The 8,374-nt window shown below is 40.0% G+C and overlaps 1 protein-coding gene across 1 annotated transcript in view; it reads left to right on the top strand.

The window, feature by feature from the left end:
- Nucleotides 1-8,374, top strand: part of LOC146495880 (uncharacterized) — a 188,366-nt gene that overhangs the window by 99,481 nt on the left and 80,511 nt on the right. The gene's annotated exons all lie outside the window — the stretch shown is intronic.

Genomic DNA, 8,374 nt, shown 5'->3' with positions numbered 1-8,374 from the left:
GCAGGTATACACTGGGTGGAGTAAAAGAAAATTAGAGCAAATGAAGCAAAACATGCTGAGAATGTTCTAATAGATTCCATAGAGCATAGGTGTCAAACTCTGGCCCGCGAGCCAAATTTGGCCCACAGCCTAATTACATTTGGCCCGCGAAGCCATACCAAATTACTATTAGAGCTGGCCTACTGGTATTATACAGCTAATATATATATTGTTTAGTATTAAGCTTTGCTTGTTCCATATTCAGTTTTTCAGCAAAACGTGTTTGAGTCCATAAGAAAAGATTCATTCTTATATCTGGAGGAATAAATACATTTCAATAAATATTAACGTTAGCCCGCGACTTTGTTCCAGTTTTGAATTTTGGCCCACTGTGTATTTGAGTTTGACACCCCTGCAATAGGGTAAACACATTGCCAAACACTGTGCACAAACAGTATGGACTACACTTTGGATAGATGATCATTATTCAGTCAACAGAACATGAAATTTGCGAAATATGATTAAGAACTGTTGATATGTAAATGCTTTGGTTATAACTACCTACAACGGGGTTAAAGGAAATGTTATGATTTTGGATAAAGTTTCGCAAAATCAATATTTATGGCTAAAAAGAAAACAAAAAGGATATCATTTTGGGTTACCTAGACCTCCTTTTTTCCACCTCAGTCTCACATTACTCAGCAACTGCTGAGTAATAAAATTGTTACCCCTTATGAAGGCAGTCCATCGTTACCTTTTAGAGTTTACATATACTGTAGTGGTACTGGCAATAATTTGGTTGCAAGCATGAACTTTGAAGACCAAATCAGGGAATACAATCTAGCCTCCATTGCTTTTTTCTTCCTTCACCTAAGCACCTAGGCAAATCTCATGCATCTCAAATAATAATCTCGTTACCTGAAAACATCCTCATTTCTGTGTCCTTATCACTGACATTTCCCAGATTTGGTACCTGATATGCTTTTACGATCTTATACACAAGTCTAGCATAAATCTCTGTTCTGTAATTGCCATGAAAATTCTGGACTATCTGCTTGAATGCTTCCTAAGCTTTTAATTCAGCTGGCTTTTTCTTTTGAACTCTTCATTAAGCATTAGTTCATGGACTTTAGGAGAAGATTTCAAAAACACCTTCCTTAATTTGGGTTTACTTTTCTTGAGACCAAACATACTTCTTAAAAGCTGAAACACATCACTGTTTCTGCTCGGAAGATTGTAAAGAATTTGCTTCTGGGCTCAACAAACACTAGTACAACCGGGTTGATGAGTTTCAATGTTATGCAAAATCTACGTAGGCTACATGAGTGTCGTTTGGACCTGTTGTTGACATGGTTATATTTTTGACTATAAAACTGGTCAGAAAGTTATACTGATACGTCCCAACAAAACCATTCACAAAATTTACAATAAAACAATAACATCGTCAAGTTTTGGTTTTACGACCAAAAGTAAAGTGAAGCTGTGCAATTACTGTTGTGTCATTACTAAATTATTAAAACTGTTACTCCTTTCGATGTGGAGGAAGCAGCAGCTTTACTCTGAGCCCCTTATGGATGACTGAACTTCTCACCTTATCTCTAAGGGAGAGGCCGGCCACCCTTTGGAGAAAGCCCATTTCCGCTGCTTGCATCCGCGATCTCGTTTTTTCGGTTAGTACCGACAGCTCGTGACCATAGGTGAGGGTAGTGTCGTAGATCGACTGGTAAATTAAGAGCTTCGCTTTTACACTGAGCTCCCTCTTCACCACAACAGACCGGTGCAGTGTCCACTGTGGCCGCAGCACCAATCCATCTGTTGATCTCCTGCTCCCTTCTCCCGTCACTCGCGAACAAGACCCCGAGATACTTAAACTCCTCCACTTAGGGCAGGAACTCGTCCCGGACCTGGAGTGGGCACTCCACCCTTTTCCGTCTGAGGACCATGGCCTCAGATTTGGAGATGCTGATTCTCATTCCCACTGCTTCACACTCGGCTGCAAACCGTTCCAGTGCGAGCTGGAGGCCATCACCCGATGAAGCCAACCGAACCAGAAAAGCAGAGATGAGATTCTGAAACCAAAGTGCTTTTCAAGACACTCAAAGACACCTTACAAGCAATTAAATACCTAAAGAAGTCACTGTGATGAGTAATGAAAGGTTTATCCCACTGAAAACGCTACTTCCAGATTAACAGAATCAACTTTTGGGGAAATAAATACCAAAATCACAATATTCCAGAGGTTCCAACAGTTGGAAAACATCATATAATTAAAAAGTCAGCAATAAAGAATCAAAGAGAATAGGAACGCTTGATAAGATGTGTTTTAACACTGGCTTTGGAGATAGGGGGTCAATAATGCAAATGTGGTGTGAAAGAGTTCCAAATATGAGGCACCACTTGGCTGAAAGCTCATAGTGTTCAGAGCACTATCAAGAGCAACCGAAAAGGAAAATCTCAGAGTACAGGAACGAGTGGCCATGTGCAGAAGATCAGAGATATATGGAGGTGCGAGATCATGGAGAGATTTGAAAGTAAGAAACAGAATCTTAACATTTATGCAGTATTTTTACAAGAAGCCTGTGAAGCTGTTGAAAGAAAGTATTAATATTTTCTATAGAAAGGTCTGGTAATACGATGAGCAGCTGCATATTACACCAGTTGATGTCTATAGAGACGTTTGTAAGGATAGAATTGTAATAATCAATCTGACACGTGTCCTGTGGGAGGTGTTGCGGGAGTATGGGGTGTCTGGCCCATTGCTACGGGCCATTCAATCCCTATACAACCGTTGCAGGAGCTTGGTTTGCATTGCCGGCAATAAGTCGGACTCGTTCCCGGTGGGTGATGGGCTCCGCCAGGGCTGCCCTTTGTCACCGGTTCTGTTCACAATTTTTATGGACAGGATTTCTAGGCGCAGCCAAGTGGCGGAGGGCTTTCGCTTTGGTGGCCACAGAATCTCATCTCTGATCTTTACGGATGATGTGGTTCTGTTGGCTTCATCGGGTGGGGGCCTCCAGCTCGCACTGGAATGAAGATCAGCAAATCTGAGGCCATGGTTCTCAGCCGGAAAAGGGTGGAGTGCCCACTCCGGGTCGGGGATGAGTTCCTGCCCCAAGTGGAGGAGTTCAAGTATCTCGGGGTCTTGTTCGCGAGTGATGGGAGAAGGGAGCCGGAGATCGACAGACGGATTGGGGCTGCAGCTGCAGTAATGCAGACGCTGCACCGGTCCGTCGTGGTGAAGAGGGAGCTGAGTGTAAAAGCGAAGCTCTCAATTTACCGGTCGATCTACGTCCCTACCCTCACCTATGGCCACGAGCTGTGGGTAGTGACCGAAAGGACGAGATCGCGGATACAAGCGGCGGAAATGAGCTTCCTCCGAAGGGTGGCTGGCCTCTCCCTTAGAGATAGGGTGAGAAGTTCGGCCATCCGGGAGGGGCTCAGAGTAGAGCCGCTGCTGCTCCACATCGAAAGGAGCCAGCTGAGGTGGTTTGGGCATCTGACAAGGATGCCCCCTGGGCGCCTCCTGGGTGAGGTGTTCCAGGCATGTCCCACCGGGAGGAGGCCCCGGGGCAGACCCAGGACACGCTGGAGAGATTATATCTCTCGGCTGGCCTGGGAACGCCTTGGTGTTCCCCCGGATAAGCTGGAGGAGGTGGCTGGGGAGAGGGAGGTCTGGGCCTCTTTGCTTAGGCTGCTGCCCCCGCGACCCGGCCTCGAATAAAGCGGATGAAGATGGATGGATGAATCTGACACGTGACCAGAGCATGTACAGAAAATGCAGCGTTGTATTATGTGGTGATAAAACGTGACACCATTTCAGAGAGTGTTGTGGAAGTTTTCCATTTAAATAAAGCCTGCAGACGAGCGGTGAGCGGTAGCTAACATTCTTTAATCCAAACACACAAAGACAACAGACAACCAAGCTTGATGGAGCCCCTGCATGTCTGTGGGACAGACGGTCAGCAGAGTTCTCACTAAGCCTAGCATGGCTCAAATTCAAATTCAATTTTTTTTTGTCACATACACAGTCATACACAGTACGATATGCAGTGAAATGCTTACACAACTGCACGTGACCTAAAGAAAAGGCTATGAATAAGATAGGAAATAAATATGAAAATTAAAAAGGGTAAATTTAACTAGGAAGGAATAAAATAAAATAAAATATAAAAATTAAAGTTAAAAATGAAATAACTGTACAACACAAATTAGAATGAAGGGTAAATTTAACTGGGAAAGAATAAGATAAAATATATAAATTAAAGTTGAAAATAAAATAACTGTACAACAAAATACACAGTATAGAAATATATAAGAATGTATGAAGAAATATAAATATATATATATATATATATATATATATATATATATATATATATATATATACATACATACACACAATAACAGCAGCTGTACAAGTATTAAATGGAAATGAAGAATATAATGTCCAGTGTTGTGCAATCCACATTTGTAAGTGTCTTGTGCAGTGCAAATATGCTTAAAGTGATGTAAGTGATGAAGTGAAAACAATTTCCAGAATGTCCAGTGTGTGTGTAAGAACCATATGTGTGGGTCAGTACTGTGTGGTGGTGTGATTGAGAGACCGTATCGCTTGCGGGAAGAAGCTCCTCCTCAGTCTCCTCTCAGTTAAATACCTTCTTCAGGAACAAAAGGCAGTACATAGCTGTTTCACGCCTTAAGGTTCACACGCCCTTGCTACTTCCCAGAGTCCTCGAAGAGACAAAAGACTCTGGTCTGCTTCCCCCAACTTCCTTACTACACCCCCACCATTTGTCTTCAGTATGGGTGTCAGACATGTTAAAATCCAGTGGCACCAAGGCATTATACAATAAAATAATGTGATTAATACATAAATAAAATAAATTCCTGTACAATCGCATATTCACCTATTAACATTCCAACGTAGCACTTAATCATTGATGCCAGTAATTGTAATGTGTTAAAAGATGACACGCCTAAAAAGCAAAACCCCAGTTAAACCTGTTTTTTCAGGTGCAATTACTGTCATTACTAAATTATTAAAACTGTTACTGTTCTTCACCCCTGTGACACCCACGCAGCAGGATTCCCATTCAAACACATTTTCACATATTGTCTAAAAAGAAGTAGGGAAAAGGGGTAGTATAATCTTTGGAACCCAGAATTGTAAACGTCATATTGTGACGTTGTTGTTGATGAATGGTCATGACAATTTGCATATTAATGATCAAGAATCTGACCTCACTGCCCATGTTTCATTTAGTGGTGCTAGTTTCAGTCATTTTGCAAATGTACTGTTTATAAGGTTGGGGAAACCTCCAGTCAGCTGAGCATCAAGAAGTCACTTGGAGGAGTGAAGAAATGTTTCTCCCGCTGAAAACATTACGTCTAGATGAACAGAATTAATGTTTTTGGAATTTCCTCACCTGGATGATTGAGCATGCATCAAGACATTGAAAATTTGGTACATTCTAGAAAAACAAATTTTCACTTTCTTATGTGCATTGCCATCACTTATTAATATCGTATAGTTATCAGATGTTCAGTGATAACGTTTGTTGCCCAGGAGATGCAAAGAGTTGTGAAAATTTTGAGAGGGTTTTGATGTTTATGTTATATCTATTGTGCAGAACCTTCAGGAATAGCGTTACAAAAGACTACATTTTTCAAATGCTCACTGAAATGCACACTGAAAGACTGCACAAAGCTAAGGAGAAGCTATCACAATCTTCAAACAAAAGGCCGGTCATTGGTTAGGTAAGATAAGATAATATCTATGGTCAATGTTGGGAAATTACTGTTTTGTGTGTTGTGTATATATTATGTGTTGTGAAAAATATGAAAAACAAAATTGCTCAGTAAAAGAAATACAATATAGTATGGAACATTACAAAATACACTTAAGAAAAAGTGAAGAGCTCAGTAAACCAAAGTCAAAATATGATACAATAAGGAGCTTAAATCTAAAGTTACTGCTGGTGCTATGAGAAGTTAAAGATTTCCTGTATTTTTCCATCTTTCTGGCAGTAGCACTCAACTGTGTTCAAGTGCTCAGCTACATGAGCATGCATCAGAGTAGGTCAAGGATTTAGATGAATTTTCAATTAAATTAAATTAAATTTTATTTATATAGCGCCAAATCACAACAAAAGTTGCCTCAAGGCGCTTTATATTGTACAGTAGATACAGAGAAAAACCCAACAATCATATGACCCCCTATGAGCAAGCACTTTGGCGACAGTGGGAAGGAAAAACTCCCTTTTAACAGGAAGAAACCTCCGGCAGAACCAGGCTCAGGGAGGGGCGGCCAGAGATTAATAACAGATATGATTCAATGCAGAGAGGTCTATTAACACATGCAGAGAGGTCTATTAACACATAGTGAGTGAGAAAGGTGACTGGAAAGGAAATATTAAAAAAAAAAAACATCTATTTAAAACAATCTATTTAAAATAAGAGCAAGCCTTTCACTATAGATACCTAAATAATATCCTGCGTGAACTCTACCTAGATTTCAATAATAACTTCTATAAGTTCTAGAAAAAGGTACGTCTTTACCAATAGTTGTAATCTGCAGTGGACTGTTTTAGTCAGTAAACTCTCGATGGATAATAACTGACACCTATTCATACTTACAGCATGAAGGTGCAAGCATCTTCCATCTTTTGCTTTCTTGAAAGCATGTCATATAAACTCCAAATGGGATTATGTGCATGCTCATATGACTGACTGATGTGAGTATTTACTACATATGTGAGATATTTTTTTCATCACTGATTCATTAGTTTGGGAAAACAAAGCAGGTCCATGAAACTAATCATTGGCTTTAATGCTGGGTGAGGGAATGAGGTTTGAGGCTAAAATGTAAGAAAGTCATGATCTGATTAAAGCAGAACTACAGCTTGATTAAGGCTAGAGATCTCATTGGCCACTGCACACTGTTCTGCATTCAATGTTAAGCAACAATGATGCATTGGGGGTAATGTGACAAAACCAGTTGTGTCATGCAGAAAAGTGAAACGGCTGCAAGGAGTTTTTGTAATACTTCCTACTGGAGCAGTGTTATACTCTAGCTACAGTCATGAATAAATTGAATGGATATGATTGACTTTCCCAACATACTTGTACAAGTAAAAACTTGTTTTTCTTTGAAATACTTTATATATATAACCCAACAAGAATAATTTCATCAAAGTGATGTAAGAGTGGACTAAGCTATCCTGCAACTGTCTACCATCTACAAATAGACAGTTGCAGGATAGCTTAGTCCACTCTTACATTATATCAGTCACACAATTCTAGAGAATAGTCAACAACTTCCTGTTAAAGTTTTTGGTTTTCAGAGAAACAGCCCATGCATCTTTGTGAACAGTTTCCCACCTGTGAATGCCAGCAACCTCCTGCAACCATTTGCCAACCAGTCAGGAAATTCATACTTTATATTCTATAGACTAATAGAGGATAGAGGGTCGCTGACTGGTCTCTAGGCCTGTGTAACTGAGGCCTGCCATGACTGGACCAAAGAGTGTGAATATTTTCTATCAGCTGATGGGTTTGATCTTTATTTAGGATTAGTAGAATCTATAAGTTTTTACTGATTGAATAATTACTTAGAAACCTGCAGACATATTACTATAAAAGAATGTGCGGGGGCAGCTGAAGGCACGATAACTGGCGCCTGGTATCGGTCACGGCCACCTCCTATAGCTCAGTGCCTGCAAAGCAAGTAGCTTCTCCTCATCGGTTTTAACTGATCAGATAGATGCAAATTCTCATATAAAAATCTGTGAATTGAGGTTATTCTCTTCTGGGAAGATTGACTCCAGCTAACTCTTTTACAGCCTATCAAATTTCTAAACAGAAGAGATCCATGTACATGATCATTTTTAATTGTTCAGTGCTTTAATAAATAATAATCATAATAAAGTGTTTCAACTGGTGATTCCTCAAGGTGGATAAACAAACACGTTAGCACAACAGGTGGTTACCTGGGAGTCATTGACCAGTCTTGAGACTTAGTTACTATTTTAGCAATCGATTTCACAGTGACTGTCAAACAACCAGCTGCAACCAGCTGTGGAATAAACATTTTTCCCATGCAACCACTGGTTGCTACAAGTGACTAGAGTATCTTCTTTTTGACATCCTAAACAAATATTTGTACGTTTTCCCCTTATCTAGCTCATTTAGGTTTGTTAAGCTTTTTTGTGCATTGGGCCAGTGTTGAATATATTAGCATGTCATTTCATGCCACATTTCTATTGGTTAGTGGTTAGATTTGTATTGTGGAAACATCATTCATGGTCATTCTATGTCCATTACCTAAAATGCCACATTTTTCATAGAGGATACATATTTCTACACTTATCAGTGTTACACTGTATCATTTACTTAA

Source organism: Neolamprologus multifasciatus, chromosome 19 (genome assembly GCF_963576455.1).
Source record: "Neolamprologus multifasciatus chromosome 19, fNeoMul1.2, whole genome shotgun sequence".
Lineage (NCBI taxonomy): Eukaryota > Metazoa > Chordata > Actinopteri > Cichliformes > Cichlidae > Neolamprologus > Neolamprologus multifasciatus.
The sequence above is the reverse complement of the archived record's forward strand: the minus strand, read 5'-3'. Positions and strand labels throughout refer to the sequence as shown.